This window comes from Mirounga angustirostris, unplaced genomic scaffold (genome assembly GCF_029215605.1).
Source record: "Mirounga angustirostris isolate CCGP_5_RB_7025 unplaced genomic scaffold, mMirAng1.0.hap1 SCAF_16, whole genome shotgun sequence".
Taxonomy (NCBI): domain Eukaryota; kingdom Metazoa; phylum Chordata; class Mammalia; order Carnivora; family Phocidae; genus Mirounga; species Mirounga angustirostris.
The window spans coordinates 54,710,108-54,726,289 of NW_026991724.1; the positions used below are offsets into that span (position 1 = coordinate 54,710,108).

General features: G+C 49.2%; 1 long non-coding RNA gene across 1 annotated transcript in view; it reads right to left on the bottom strand.

The window, feature by feature from the left end:
- Nucleotides 1-6,892: 6,892 nt before the first annotated feature.
- Nucleotides 6,893-16,182, bottom strand: part of LOC123855941 (uncharacterized) — a 40,667-nt gene continuing 31,377 nt past the window's right edge. The window contains exon 4 of the long non-coding RNA XR_010408303.1: nucleotides 6,893-7,354. This is a non-coding gene — a long non-coding RNA (uncharacterized LOC123855941). The remainder of the gene's footprint in view (nucleotides 7,355-16,182) is intronic.

Here is a 16,182-nt window from a genome sequence, read left to right on the forward strand (position 1 = left end):
CTTCTTTTCCCATGATTAAAAACAAACAAACAAACAAACAAACAAAACCCTCTATCTAATTCTTTCTCTCTGTTCCTCTTCGGGTGAACTGATAATGCCCGTCTCTCTCCCTCTATAGCTGCCTCTGTTTCTCCGTCTGTGGTCGTACATGCCCATCTCCTACTGTCTCTGAGTCTCTGTCCACCTGTCTGTCTCTGTGTGTTCCTGTTTCTCTCCATGCCTCTCTCTCTCTCTCTCTCCCTTTTCCTTCTCTCTGTGCCCATTTCTGTCTGCTTCCCTCTGGGTTTGTGTCTGTCTGTCTCTTCATTTCCGACTCTCGGTCTCCCTGACTTTCCTACTCTATGACTCTCTTCCTTTCTCACTCTCCTGTGTGTCTCTGCCTTTGTTTCCTTTGTGTTTGTCTATCTTCTCTGTTTCTCTCTCAATATCTGTATTTGTATCTTTTTTTCCCATCTCCCTGTTTTTGTTTCTCTGTTTCTCCCTGTTCCTCTCAGTGGTTGTTGCTCTTTTCTCTGTCTCTCTTGGTCTCTGTCTCTGTCTCTATCGCCCTCGGTCTCTGTGTATCTCTGTGCATCTTCTTCTGAGGTTCCATCTCTGTATATGTTTTTCTGACTCTCTCATTCCCTGCTTCTCTCTGACTGTGTTTTCTGTCTCTAAGTCCTCCTTTTCCCCTCCTGCTGCTTCATCGCATCCAGACTGTCCTGGAGCTTTCCCCTGCAGGACACCAAGTCCTCACTCCCTGGGTTTCCCCGGGGAAGGCAGGGTGTGAGGGGCCATCACTAGGTTGGGCCTTGCCTGGTCTGGCTGTCGGGGAAAAGGCCAGTTCAGGGCCCAAGTGAGAGGCACCCCGCCCACTTCACCAGGGCAGGGCCGCATCCTGACGCTGCTGTTGCCAGGAGCCTGCCGCCTGGTGTCTGGCTGTGTCAGGATGATGGATCCCCCGGTGGGAGCTGAGCCCAGAGCAGGAGGGGAGGGAGATTCCTCTACCCCAGGGTGGGGGTGGGGGCAGGCCAGGCTCCACTCAGAAGCCGGGCATTTGGCTGCCCAGCCCCCACCGCACCCTGCCCGGGTGGAGCAGCTGTATAAAACCAGATGTTTCTAAAACCAGAGTGTGGATGAAGGAGGGACCAGCACTTTAAACCCCAATGGTTTCCACTTCCAGGATCCAGGAGTCCTGACCCCAGCTCCCTCTTCCTTCAGACCCAGGAGTCCAGGCCCCCACCCCCCTCCTCCCTCAGACTCAGGAGTCCAGGCCCCCAGCCCCTCCTCCCTCAAACCTAGGAGTCCTGCCCCCAGCCCCTTCCTCCCTCAGACTCAGGAATCCAGGCCCCCAGCCCCCCAGCCCCCTCCTCCCTCAGACCCAGGAATCCAGGCCCTCAGCCCCCCAGCCCCCTCCTCCCTCAGACCCAGGAGTCCAGGCCCCCAGCCCCTCCTCCCTCAGACCCAGGAATCCAGGCCCCCAGCCTCCTCCTCCCTCAGACCAAGGAGTCCAGGCCCCCAGCCCCCTCCTCCCTCAGACCCAGGAGTCCAGGCCCCCAGCCCCCTCCTCCCTCCCAAAAGTCCAAGCTCCCAGCCCCCTCCTCCCTCAGGTTCACATGTCCAGTCTCCCAAAATTCCTTGCAGGGAGAGATGATCAAGGCTGGCAGCAGCCAAAACAAGGACAGATGAAACCAGGCACTCCCACAGGAGGCAAGAGGTAGTGGCAGGATCACCTCTTGCTCCCCTCACTAACACCCATCTCTCCCAGAACCCTCCACTCCAGTGGAGGCTGATCTCTGTTCCCTGCCCTGGGTACACAGTGGCCCTCCCAAGATTTCCATCATCATCAGAAAACCTTGGGCTTTGGTTTACAGAAAACCAGGACAGGGGTGAAGAGTGGGGAGAAAATAAGGCAGAAATGGAAAGGCAGGGGAAAAGAACATTTGTTCCCTGTAGGAACATCTCCTGCACCACCAGTGGGTCAGGCTCTCGGCTGGGTGATGCCAGGCACACAGAGATGACTCAGACCTGGGCCCTGCCCTTGTGGAGATGCCAATCTTGTGAAGGAGACAGCTGTGTAAACAGAGGATCAAAGACGAGTGCGAGGATGCCCCAACCCGGCTGAAGAATCAGGGTGGGCTTCCTGGAGGAGGTGATGTCCAGGAGGAGTAGAGTTAGCCAAGGTAAGGGTGGGGGTGGGACTAGCGGTTAGAAAGTGGAGTAGGAAGGGCACTCAAGGCAAGAAATGTCCTGGCCGGTCAGCAAAGTACAGGTGGGTTGATGTGTAGAAGCATAAAGGGCAAAGCACTGGGTGGGGGTGGGATGCATAGCTGGGTTCACCACATGCAGGATTGGCAGATTCAGGGGCTGGGATTTGGTCCTGGGGGTGCTGGAGAGTTATGGGTGGCTCTGGGTGCCTGTGAGGGACAAACTGGATGGAGAGACCGGGGACTTATGGCAGGGGTGGCTGAGTGGCGGGGTTATATCAGGGTCTCTTATGAACAAGTCTGAGCTGGGATGCAGGCAGTAGCTGCTGTGGGGCTGGAGGAGAGGGGGAGCACAGAGCGAGGTTGAGCAGAGCTCCCTGAGGACCCTGAGGAGCAAGGAGACCGAGAGGCAGCTCACTGAGCCTTTCATCTGAGCTCCTTTTGACTACATTTGCCTCATTTCGGTCAGGTACCCTTCTCAATGATGACTTGTCTCCTGGGGAAGGAGGGAAAGCAAGGGCCCTGGGGAAGTAAGGTGAGGAAGTTGTGGTGTTTTGTTAAATACCTGAGTCCAGGCAAATGTGTCTGGGTGGGAAGGAAGTGCTTTGGGAGAGTGTAGATAGGGAGACACAGAGGATGGAGGGATGAGGGAAGGAGAGAAACAGAGAAGGGTGGAAGGATGGAGGAGAGGAGGAATGAAAGAAGGAAGTGAGGGAGGGAGAAGGGAAGAGGGAGGCTGGCTTACCTGGCTACCCTCATCTGGAAACCTGCCCCCCACCACTCCTGTTCCCCTTTACCTCCCTCTGCTCTTTCCTGTTTGTCACAGCATTTTTCACCTTCCTACATAAAGTGTAAGTTGCCCGTTTATTGCCTTTCTTGTATAAAGTGCATCTCCCTCCTTAGAACACAAGCTCCATACAGGCAGTGGTCTTTGCCTGTTTTGGTCATGACTCTGTTCCGTTGGGATCTGGACCCGTGCCTTGTACACAGTAGGTGTTCAACAAACGCGTGTCGGATGAATGAGATCCCGATGGAAGACAGAACTACCACCGCCCGTTCTGTCTTCCTAAGAGGAAAGACAAAGAAGAGGAGGAAAAGGAGAGAAGAGGAAGGAGGGTAGAGGAGGAGGAGGGAGGGGAGAGGGACAAGGAGGAAGGTGAAGTGGGCAGGAGAGAGCCCAGTGCTGGGACCCCCTCCCCACACCCCTACCCAGTTGGTGGGGGAGCCATCCCTGAGTGGTCAGTCCTGAGAGGCACGGGATTAGGGGCTCCCAGGGAGGTGGGACCCTAGGCAAGGTGCCCCAGGGTCAGCAAAGATCCAAATCTGGAAGCAGATTGCCTGTGGACTTCCAGGAACTCAGAGGGCTTGGGTCCCAGCGCTGAGCAGAGCCCTGGACAGTGGCAGCCCACAGGGCCTTTCCTCCCACACGCCTGCATTCTGGGAAACACCCAGGCCTCCAAGGTTCGGCAGAAATTCTGGAAGGGAGGGAGAGAGGGAGGCAGCAGTGACTGCATGTCCACCTTTGGCCTCCAGGAGGAAGTTGTGGGGCCTCCGGGGGCCCTGTCCTTCCTTAACCCTGTCCCAGCTTCCTCCTTTGCTCCTGTCCATGTCCCTGAAGGAAACAGAAACAGAAAGAGCCAAAAAGAGGGAAAGGAAGAAGAAGGAGACTTCCTTTTTCTGGGAGTTCTAAACTCTCCCAGGAAAGCAAGAGAAGTGTCTCCTTTTTCAGAGAGGGAGCCTGAGGCCTGAGAAGAACAGTTTCCTAGCCAGAGTGATGCAGCAGAGTCAGAAAAGAAGGTCACTGAGGGAGGAACGGCTGGGGGCTGGACCTCTGGGTCTGAGGGAGGAGGGGCTGGGGTCTGGACTCCTGGGTCTGCGGGAGGAGGGTGGTCTGGACTCCTGGGTCTGAGGGAGGAGGGACTGGGGGGCCTTGATTCCTGGGTTTGAGGGGGGAGGGACTAGGGGGCCTGGACTCCTGGATCTGAGGGAGGAGTGGGCTGGGGGCCTGGATTCCTGGGTCTGAAAGAGGAGGGACTGGGGGGCCTGGACTCCTGGGTCTGAGGGAGGAGGGGCTGGGGGCCTGGACCCCTGGGTCTGAGGGAGGAGGGGCTGGGGGCCTGGACTCCTGGGTCTGAGGGAGGAGGGGCTGGGGGCCTGGACCCCTGGGTCTGAGGGAGGAGGGACTGAAGCCTGGACTCCTGGGTCTGAGGGAGGAGGGGCAGGGGGCCTGGACTCCTGGGCCTGAAGGAGGAGGGGTTGGGGGCAGGACCCCTGGGTCTGAGGGAGGGATCTGCACTGCTAGGTGCTGAAGCGGAGGCCTGGGGCTGGACTCTCTTCTGAGCTCCAACAGAAAATTTTGTGAGACCCAGGTTACTCTTGCTCACATGGCTTTGGCTCTGTGCCTCCACCACTTCCTTCCGAAAGCGGTCCACTGTGAACCTGAGTCCAGTTCCAAGACAGACCAGTGCTTGATGAGCTTCCATGGGAGGAACACAACTGTCTGAGTCAGAAGACAGATGCGAGGATGTGGAAGGAGGGACAGTCTGGGGCCCCAAGGAGGAGGTGGTTACTTGTGTGTTCTTGGCAAGGAGTCATTTCATTCCCCTGAGCCTCTCTTTCCTCATCTGTGAAATGGAAGTATCTCAAGTTGTCCCTCACAGGGTAGCCCTTCAGATTCACGGAGAGAGCATCTGCCTGGCACACTGCCATGTGAGATACTTGTTAACTGTTCCCGAACCAGCAGCACTGAAGGTCTCGGTGAATGGTTCAGGTGGCAACAGGGGACTCTGGCCACCTCAGTCATGATCTGGGGGGGTCAGCCCGGTAGGGTCTGGGAGGGGCCCACGGTCTGGAGTCAGCTGCTCCTGGGTTCCAAGGCTGGTGGCCTTCGGCAAGTCCTGTCCTACCCTGGCCGAGTGTCCTCCTTCCAGCTGCAGACGAGGAGAGCCCATGACCTCACGGATGTGCGTGGATGGAGCTGTGCTGGCCACAGAGCCAATCCCTGGGCCCCGGCTTCCTCAGCTCTGGAGGAGGGAGAAAAGACCCGCCCGCTCGAGACTATTTCAAGGAGCTTGGAAAAGTTTGGGGAGTGGACAGCATGCAGCACAGATGGCAGGGCACGAAGGGGTGCCCTGTGGGCTCCAGATGGAGGAAGTCAGAGGGACAGATGCCGGGAGCCTCCTCTGTGGTCAGTGCTGCAGGCCTGTCTCCAGCAGGCGGAAATAGCCAAAATGTTGATGGTGGCCAGGGTCTGCGCCACACCCCAGGCCGCCTACTTCACATCCATTAGCTCTAACCAAAGGTCTCCTTCAGATAGTTACTCCAGACCCGGTGTTAGAGAAAACTGAGGTTCAAAAAGGTAAGTGACCCGGTGAAGGTCACACAGGTAGCAGCGGAGCTGGGATTTGAACACGGCTCATTCGGAATCGGAGGTCCCCGTGCTTTCTGCACTGCGGTGTGCTGTTAAATGTTAACAACGGGCTCCAGGAAAAACAGTATGCCTGTACATAGAGACTTACGTTTACAATAAAAGATTTACTGACTTTAAAGCCCAGGTAGCACACAGTTTACAAATAATAGTACAATCCATGATACTCTTTGTTGTAAATTCCATACGACTGTAGTTTCAGGAGACTTGCTGTTTCTTGCAAAACCCTGCACCAATTTTCATAATTCTGTCGCCAACAGTAATATCACACTATCAGACTACAAACGAATATTTGATTATCATCTAATCCAGCAAATATGTAGCTCGTTCACTGACGAAGAAGTGTAGGTGCGACATGAATGTCGGGTGGTATTTTTGTTTACGTTAATGAAAGACAGACGTGAAACAAAGATGTATGTTGGAACTTGATTTGCTCCTCAAATATAGCAAAGAAATTAGGAGGTGATGGATTTTAAGAATTTGTCTTTTTAAAATGTGACTTAATTTTATATGATTGATTTCTAATAATGGCTCCTAAAATTCCTGAAATTTTAACAACTATCTCTTTGCGAGAGGGTACAAGCCATCTCAACACATCACTGGTGTTGCCCCCACAGACAACAGGGGGCAGAGAGAAGGACAGATTTGGGGTCGCCACCATGTCAGAGTCAAGAAATCATGGTCCCTGCCTGTTCTGAGGCTTGGGGGACCGAGACCATCTGAAGCCTGTGGAAATAATCCTGCCCAGAGTGGGCATTTGTCCGTGGTGGTCTCTGCCTCAGGCACTATCCAGATTGCTTCAGGTCACTGACAACTGTGCTGGGAACACAGATATTTCTGTGCGTAGTGCTGGTGTTTCTCCCAGCGCCCCTCTGTGTGGATGAGGTGGGGTGGGGAAGAGTACGAAATGATTTTCACTGTCTTCCTGGAGCCCTGTGTCAACTCACCCACCTCAAATCTGCAGCTGCAGAAATCTCTGAAACCCACCCTTCACCTCTCCTGTGCCAGGAAAGTGCTCCCTCCTCCCTTTCTCTTTTCTCTGTCCTGCACCCCTCCATCCCCTCTACCTCCCGCCTCTTTTCTTTCTGTCCTCCCTTCTTTCTCTCTCTAGTGAACTGTTTACCAAAGTATAATATACATACAGAACATTACACTTATCATAAATGTACCACCAACAAATGGTCACAAGATCAAGAAGGAGAACATCTCACCACCCCCTTGCCCTCACCCCGTGCCCATCCTCCCCCCACCCCCCCCACACACGAGACGGACTGTCCTGATTCTAATCGACTCGGTCTAATCGACCCGTTTTAAAATTTCAGACAGTGCCTCCTCTTGTATGCCTAGTGGCGGCTTCTTCTTCTTTTTAAAGATTTTATTTCTTTAGAGAGGGCGAGAGAGAGAGAGAGAGTACATGAGTGGGAGGAGGAGCAGAGGGAGAGAGAGAATCTCAAGCAGACTCCCTGCTGCATGCACAGAGCCTGATGCAGCACTCAATACCACGACCCCGAAACTCCGAGACCATCACCTGAGCTGAAGTCAAGTGTCGGACGTTCAACCAACTGAGCCACCCAGGTGCCTCTGGTGCCTGGCTTCTTTTGCTCAACATTATGTCTGTGAGATTCATCCACAGTTGTGCACGTTGTTATGATTGGCTCATTCTCCTTCCTGTAGAGGACCGTCCTGTTGTGTGAATATTCTCTGTCTCTCTTCCTTGTGCAGATAATCCTCTACAGAGGGACTGTTAACAGAGTTGGGAAGGCAGAGGGTCAGAGCCATGAAGTCCTCGGTGCCAGGAGTCTGGGTCCCCAGCACTCCCTAGTTGCCCTAGAGCTGAGGTTCTCTGTTCTCTACCCTTCACAGATCTATCTTCTGATGAAGCAAAATTTCTCAATCTTCCATGATTTCTTTTTTTTAAATTTTTATTGTTATGTTAATCCCCATACATTACATCATTAGTTTTAGATGTAGTGTTCCATGATTCATTGTTTGTGCATAACACCCAGTGCTCCATGCAGAACGTGCCCTCCTCAATACCCATCACCAGGCTAACCCATCCTCCCACCCCCCTCCCCTCTAGAACCCTCAGTTTGTTTTCCAGAGTCCATCGTCTCTCATGGTTCGTCTACCCCTCCGATTTCCCCCCCTTCATTCTTCCCCTCCTGCTACCTTCTTCTTTTTTTTTCTTTTCCTTAACATATATTGCATTATTTGTTTCAGAGGTACAGATCTGAGATTCAACAGCTTTGCACAATCTTCCATGATTTCTAAAGGAGCAGAGCTGAGGGACCAGAAGGAGAAGTAGACCAGGGGCTGCCTGAGTAACAGGAACTGGGGTCTCTCCTGATTTCCAAACACTCAGGGATGTGTTGGCACCATTTGTGGCTGAGCCAGAGACTCTTGGGAATCTAAACACCCAAGCCCTCACCCCCATGCTCCTACCTCTGCTGGCCCCTGCACCTTAGGGTTGATTTGTGATCTGCGCTGACAACATACGCATCTCCCTGAGGTTTGAAAGGTTATCAGAAAATACCAGTAGCTGTCTCACAAATATATTTGTCAAAAGCGGAGTGAAATTTGGGAATACAAAGGCAATCAGGAGACCTGAGGGTACTTACTCCTTCATATTCTCTGGGGCCTGCACGTGTCAGGCTCTGTGGCCAGAACGCAGAGGCAAACGGGACTCAGAACAGCCTTGATGAGCTCAGAGTGTGGTGGGGAGAAGGGGAGAGGGACCCTCAGTCACACTAGAGCTGCAGGGCCAACCCTGTGGCCTCCAGCCACATGGAGCTATTTAGATTTAAATGCATTAAAATTAAATTAAATTTGCAATCTAGTTCCTCCACTAGAGATTTAGACTCCGGGCTGGATGCACAGCTGCCATGACAAAGAGCGGGTCAAGGAAGAGGAAAATGAGGAGTCGATGACTCTGAACCTCATTTCAACATGTGGGGTTTTCCCCACACCACCAAGCAATTCTTTGACACCAGCTGGGTGTCCTACAGTTTGACGCAATTCCAACACTACACTGAGTCGGACCCCACGGGTTGGGGGCTCAGTCCCACGGGATTGCCCCCCTCCCACTTCTGATGCCAGGTGCAAGACCAAATTGTCACCTGCTTCCCACAACCTCCTCCTTGGGTTTGGTTAATTTGCTAGAGTAGTTCACAGAACTCAGGAAACCTGTTTACTCATTAGATTACCAGTTTATTACCAAGAATATTAAAGGATATGAACTGGGGCGCCTCAGTGGCTCAGTCGGTTAAGTATCTGCCTTCAGCTCAGGTCATGATCCCAGGGTTCTGGGATTGAACCCCGCATCAGGCTCCCTCTGCCTCTCCCCCGACTTGTGTTCTCACCACTCTGCTCTCTCGCTCTCAAATAAATAAATAAATCTTAAAAAAATAATAAAGGGTATGAATCGACAGCCAGATGAAGTGAAACATAGGGCGAGGTCCCAATCAAAGGAGTTTCTGTCCCCATGGAGTTTGGGGCTAAGCCTGGTGGCATGTGGAAGCATTCTGGTTCCCCAAACTGTAAGCCCTCCAAAACCCAGCCTTTTGGATTTTAATGGGAGCTTCATTCCATAGTCATGACTGATTAAATCTTTGGTCATTAGTGACTGAACTCAATCTCCAGCCCCTCTCCCCTCCCAGGAGATGGCGGAAGGAGGGGGCGGGGTTACTGAAAGTTGACTCCTCTGGTGACTGGCCCCCATCCTTAGGTGCTTTTCAAAAGTCACCTCATTAACGTAACAACAAACACCTTCATTACTCCCATTACGGGAAATTTCAAGAGATTTGGGAGCTTTATGACAGAAACAGGGGTGAAGATCAAATACATATTTTTTTTTAAAAGATTTTATCCATTTATTTGATAGAGAGAGAGACAGCAAGAGAGGGAACACAAGCAGGGGGAGTGGGAGAGGGAGAAGCAGGCCTCCCGCTGAGCAGGGAGCCTGATGCGGGGCTCCATCCCAGGACTCTGGGATCATGACCTGAGCTGAAGGCAGACGCTTAACGACTGAGCCACCCAGGCGCCCCTCAAATACATATTTTTTATTATAAATCACACTATCACAGATACTCCCACAATTGCTAACATGCACAGATACTCCCACAATTGCTAACATGCAAGCCTACCAGCGAGATCACTTAGCTAAAGAGGCTAAGGTCCTTGCCCTCTGAGAGAAAAGATTGGGCAAAAAGTATATAGAGAAAACAAGAACTCTAACAAAAACGTGCACAGATGGTCATAGGAGCTCTCTTCACAGTAGCCAGAAGGTGGAAGGAAACAAGCCAAATATCCATTAGCGGATGGGTGGAGAGACAAAGTGTGGTCCATTCACACAGTGGAATATTATTCAGCCATAAAAAGGAACAAAGCACTGACACTTACTATAACATGGATGTACCTCGAAAAGAGAAAGAAGCAATACATAAAAGATCACATATTATATGATTCCACGTAGATAAATGTCCAGAACTGGCAAACTCAGTCAGAAAGCAGATTCAGGTTGCCAGGGGCTGGGGAATGGGGAATTACTGTTTGATGGGTACGGAGTTTCTGTTGGGGTGATGAGGAAGTTCGGGAACTAGGGCGTGGTGATGGTTGTGCAATATGAATGTGCTTAATGCCACTAACTTATGTACTTAAAAATAGTAAATATTATGTGTATTTTATCACAATTTTTAAGACGCAAAGAAAAAAAAGGTGTATGGACATCTGGTTGATGATTGATTGATGAGAGATAGCTCCAATGACTCACAGTCAGACAGACATGAGCTAAGACTTTCTTCCTCCCCTGACTCTCTGCCTGAGGGCAACAAGACGGAACTTCCCCATCTCAGATCCTGCCCTCCTCTCTCATAAGGGGCATGAGAGCTCCCCTTTGTGAGAGGTCAGGCACAATATTTGGTTGGTTTTCAAGGACAGGCAAAATGGATCAGTGAGTGGTAACAATGTGTCATCAAGTGTTATAGCTTGTGGATTCTGTGCTAGAGGAAGTCAGGCTCTGGTCTCTGTGGTTCTCCTGACCGGAGAGATGGGGTGCCCTTCTCCATCCATTGTGTGGGCTCCGTACTCTTGGGGATGAAGAAGAGCACGGTAGTAATTACCGTCCAAATACGTGCTGGGGATGAAAGTTAGCAAGATGGGCTGTGCAAAATACATGCTGGGCTCTTGCCGAGAGCTTTACTCAGCAGCTCAGGCTGTCAGATTCCAGCCAAGGTCTCCTTCTGCTCCTACTCTGCCATCCCACCTCTGCACCTGAGCTATCTAGTGCAATAGCCACTCACCCCCCGTATTTCGAGCCCTCGAAACATGGTTAGTCTTATTTGAGATGGGTTGTACGAGTAAAAGCACCCATCAGATTTCAAAGACTTAGAATGTTAAAAAATAATGTGAAATATCTCAATAATTTTTATATTGACTCCATATTGAAATGACAATTATTTGGCTATGGGAGATTAAGTAAAATATTTTCTAAAATTTAACATCACCTGTTTTGTTTTTTTTTAATATTTTTTTTATTTATTTGAGAGCGAGAGAGCGAGAGCCCGTGCACAAGTGGGGGGAGGGGCAGAGGCAGAGGGAGAAGCAGACTCTCTGCTGAGCAGGGAGCGCCACTCAGCTTGATCCCAGGACCCCGGGATCTCAACCCGAGCAGATGCCAGACGCTTCACCGACTGAGCCACCCAGGCTCTCCTCACGTGTTTCTTCTTATTTTTTCGAAGTACCTACCAGACCATTTAAAGTTACATACATGGCTCACTTTTCTATGGAACTTCGATGCCCTACAGTCTGAGAAGTAACTTGCAGATGTTTCCCCCTTCCCTCTCTCCTCCCTCCCCCACAACTAACCACAGAGACACCCTGAGGACTGTTTGTCCTCAAGAATCTTTAAGGCAATCATTTGAAAAGCAATGAATAAGGAAGATTCTGCAATGACAGGAGGGGACACACTGTGCAACTGTTACTCCACCATGGTTGGAGGGTGAGCAGGAAGCCTGTTACGTGCAACCAGTCCAAATCACGGTGGCTCCCATTTACTGAGTCCCATCTACAGAGCCATTACTGTGCTGCATCCCCACTCTTCTTGCCTCTGAGCTCAGCAAGCTCCGAACGGGCTAAACATAATCATCACCAAATGACGGAAGAAACTCTGGCTTGGAGAGGGGAGGTGACTGCCCTAAGGTTTAAGGTTGCAGTTTTGAGGAGGCAGAGCTGAGTCCTGTTGATGGGTTCCATGGAACATCCAGCACCAGCCTCTTCATGTGGAGACCAGGAATCACTGCTCTGGAAGGCTACTGCTTCTCTATTACCTTCACTTCCCCAAGGTCCATGATAATTACTTTGGCCTTTCTGCTTTCTCCTTAAAGCTCTGAACCTCCTCTGTCATGTCCACTCACAGCTGATGCCCTTGCTTTGTACTCCACCAAATCCACCCTCCTGTCTCCTCCTGCCCCGCTGTTCTCTGCTTTTGCCTCCATGACCAACAAGCAAGTACACCAGCCCAAGACCTAGCTTTCTTTTTTTTTATTATTATTATTATTTTTTAAGATTTTATTTATTTACCTGACAGAGAAAGAGAGAGAGAGCACAAGCAGGGGGAGCAGCAGAGGCAGAGGGAGAAGCAGGCTCCCCGCTGAGCAAGGAGCCCGACGTGGGGCTCGATCCCAGGACCCTGGGATCGTGACCTGAGCCGAAGGCAGATGCTTAACAGCTGAGCCACCCAGGCGCCCCAAGACCTAGCTTTCTACTTGTCTTCTGAACCTTGCCCCCAACCCACTTTCTTAAGAACTTCCCTCCTTCACTTTTCCCCTTTTCCCTGTAGCAACAATATCTTCTCTCTACTCCAACATTCCCTTCGGCACCCCAATATGGTCTAGAACCTCTTATCTTATAAAAAATGTATTCTTTGATTCCACGTCCTTCTTTAGTTTCCAACAAATTCTTGGCTCTCTTTCACAGCAAAACATCCTAAGGGAATAGTGTACATTCACTATATTTATTTCTTCATCTTGCATTTCTCGATAACTCACTCCAAAGAGTCTCTTGACTCCATCATTCTGATGTGTCCTTGTTGAGGTCCCTAGCCCCTAGAGATACATTTCCCACCTGGAATTTCCATAGACTGTGGCCCTTGCTCTGGATAATTCTAAGTTCTGGTCTCCTAAGAAGAGTAAAGACAATCATCCTAAAAACATTATTGCCAAGGCCCTGAATCAATTAGGGTTTTTCAATTATAAGTCATTTACAGTTTACAATTATACCTAACAACATCTGAAACCAACACAATATTTATGGTCTACTTTACAAGAATTTTGGAAATGGACAGTACTAGGCTGGATTCTGTCTGAATAATATCATCAAGAACCACATTTATTTTAATCCTTCCACTTTATCATCCCCAGTTTGGTGGCTTTCTTCCTGGAGTTTGCCACCTAATGGCTGCAACATAGCTGCCACAGCTCCTAACTTCACACACAGCATCCCAAGCCAGGAGGATGAGGATGAAATGGGAAATCACTGAAGATTTTTAATCAGAAGTAGGGCATGTTCAGATTTGTGTTTTATAAAAATTTCTTTGGAGTCATACATATAAGACACATGTTAGAAGGTTCCCAAGGGAGGAAGGGTAACAAGTGTGGATGTAACCAAGAGTCAAAAGGAAGTCATAGTCTTACTGGGAATTAAAGTGAAGAGAATGGCAGAGGGCACTACTATTCATAGAGGAGAAGCGTTCAGGTGCTGAGAGAAAATAAGAGACATGGGACCCCACAGAGAGTAACTCCCACACAAATTTCCAGGTCTTTGGAAGTCTGGTGTTCTTCCTGAAGCCGGGATTCCTGGATGCCCCTGCATGTTTCCCATAAGCCCTCTTTACTGAAGCATATGCGGGTTTTGTTCTTTGCTACCAAATGGCCTATGATTAACACACCAGGATTTGTAAAACGGACAGAGGTAAAGTGACTAAGGTGAAAAAATGGAAATTCTCAACAGGACTCAGATTCCTGAGTGTCCCCATTGTCTAATCTGTGTAAGGCCAAGGGGAAATGATTGAGCTTGGCCTTGGTGGGACAAGTTCCTGCCTATGTTGCAAAAATCCCTGACTCTTGTTGTATCTGAAATGGCCAGCAAAGTCTTTCAGTAAATCACAGTGCCTGAGATGGTGAAGCCAGATTGCCTGGGCTGGACACCCAAATTTACCATTGGCTAGTGTTGCAATTGGTCAAGCCATCCAACCCAGGGATTGGCCAACATTTTCTGTAAAGGGCCACAGTAGTAAATATTTTATGTTTTGCAGGCCATAGTGTCTCCATCAAAACTACTCAACCTTGCTGTTATAGCTGTGTGCCAATAAAACTTTATTTAAGGATGCTGAAATTGGAATTGTATATAATTTTTACTTGACACAGAATATTATTCTTTTTTCTTCAGCCATTAAAAAATATAAGCCAATCAAAAATAGATGGGGGGGCTGGATTTGACCCCCATTTTTACTTTGCTGAGCCTCAGTCACCCCATCTGTGAATTAAGGATAATAATTCTCATGGAGGACATGTTTGAGCAAAACAAGTAAGATAACTGATGCAAAGTTATCCTGAATTAGTATGGATTAGTTAATTGGCATGAATTATCATTAGCAGGTATTCTTGTGCACTACATATTACCATATGCTAGTAATTAGAAAAGAATCTCTTCCTCTCATGTTTTACATTCTCTCTGGGTGAACCTATCCACACTTAAGGCTTCAACCACACCTCATTAATAATCCCCAATTCCCTGCCTCCAGCTTGGACCTTGCTCTTGAATTTCAGGCACATCATCTTGGGTTCATTTGTCCCTTCAGGCCCATTTCTAGAATTTGATCTCATTACCTTCTCTGATAACTCTGTGTGATGGAAGGAACTGTGTCCCTCCAAAATTCATATGCTGAAGCCCTAACCCCACTACCTCAGAATGTGACTGTATTTGGAGAGAGGGCCTTTGGCTCTGACCCAATTTGACTGGTGTCCTTATAAGAACAGGAAATGAAGATACAGACACACACAGAAGAAAGACATCCATCTACAAGCCAAGAAGACAGGCCTCAGGAAAAAACAGCGCTGCTGACACCTTGATCTTGGGACTTCCAGCCTCTGGAACTGGGAGGAAATAAGTTTCTATTGTCTAAACTGCCCAGTCTGTGGTATTTTATTAAGGCAGCTCTAGCATACTAATATACTCTGCCTCTTCTCATGGAATTCCATCTCAGTGATGGCCCCCAAATCCACCAAATTACCCTGGTGCTTTTATTTTATTTATTTTTTTTAAAGATTTTATTTATTTGAGAGAGAGAATGAGATAGAGCATGAGAGGGGGGAGGGCCAGAGGGAGAAGCAGACTCCCCGCCGAGCAGGGAGCCCGATGCGGGACTCGATCCCGGGACTCCAGGATCATGACCTGAGCCGAAGGCAGTCGCTTAACCAACTGAGCCACCCAGGCGCCCAAGGGTGTTTTATCTTTTTAATTAAGAAAGAATTAAACATTAATTTAGTGTTTTTATTTTCTTTGGATAAATATCCAGTGGAATTACTGAATCACGTAGTATTTCTATTTTTAATTTTTTGAGGACCTCTATACTGTTTCTGACAGTGGCTGTACCAATTTACATTCCCACCAACATGAGGGTTCCTTTTTCTCCACATCCTCACCATACTTGTTATTTCTTGTCTTTTTGATTCTAGCCATTTTGGTAGGTGTGAGGTAATATTTCATTATGGTTTCGGTTTGCATTTTCCTGATGATTAGTGATGTCAAGCATCTTCTCATGTGTCTGTTGGCCATCCATATGGCTTCTTTGGAAAAATGTTTATTCAGGTCCTCTGCCCGTTTTTAAAAAAGATTGATTTTATTTATTTATTTATTTATTTATTTATTGCACAGGCAGGAGGAGCAGAGGGAGAGAATCTTAAGCAGTTTGTGCTGAGCGTGAAGCCTGATGTGGGGCTCGATCTCATGACCCTGAGATCACGACCTGAGCCAAAATCAAGAGTCGGTCGCTTAAATGACTGAGTCACCCACGTGCCCCCCTCTACCCATTTTAAAATCAGATTATTTGGATTATTTGGGGGGGACTTTTGGTGTTGAGTTGTATACGTTCTTTATATACCTTGGATATTAACCCCTTATGGGATGTATCATTTGCAAATATCTTCTCACATTCAGTAAGTTGTCTTTTTTGTTTTGTTAATGATTTCCTTTGCTGTACAGAAGCCTTCCCTTTTGGTATGGTCCCAACGGCTTTTTTTTTTTTTTAAGATTTATTTATTTATTCATTCGAGACACAGAGATACAGAGAGAGAGAGAGAACATGAGCAGGGGGAGAAGCAGAGGGAGGGGGAGAAGCAGGCTCCCCGCTGAGCAGGGAGCCCGATGCGGGGCTCAATCCCAGGACCCTGGGATTATGACCTGAGCCGAAGGCAGACGCTTAATGACTGAGCCACCCAGGCCCTAAAAACTCTTGACTGGAGGGGTGCTTGAGTGGCTCAGTCGGCTGGGTATCTGCCTTCGGCTCAGGTCATG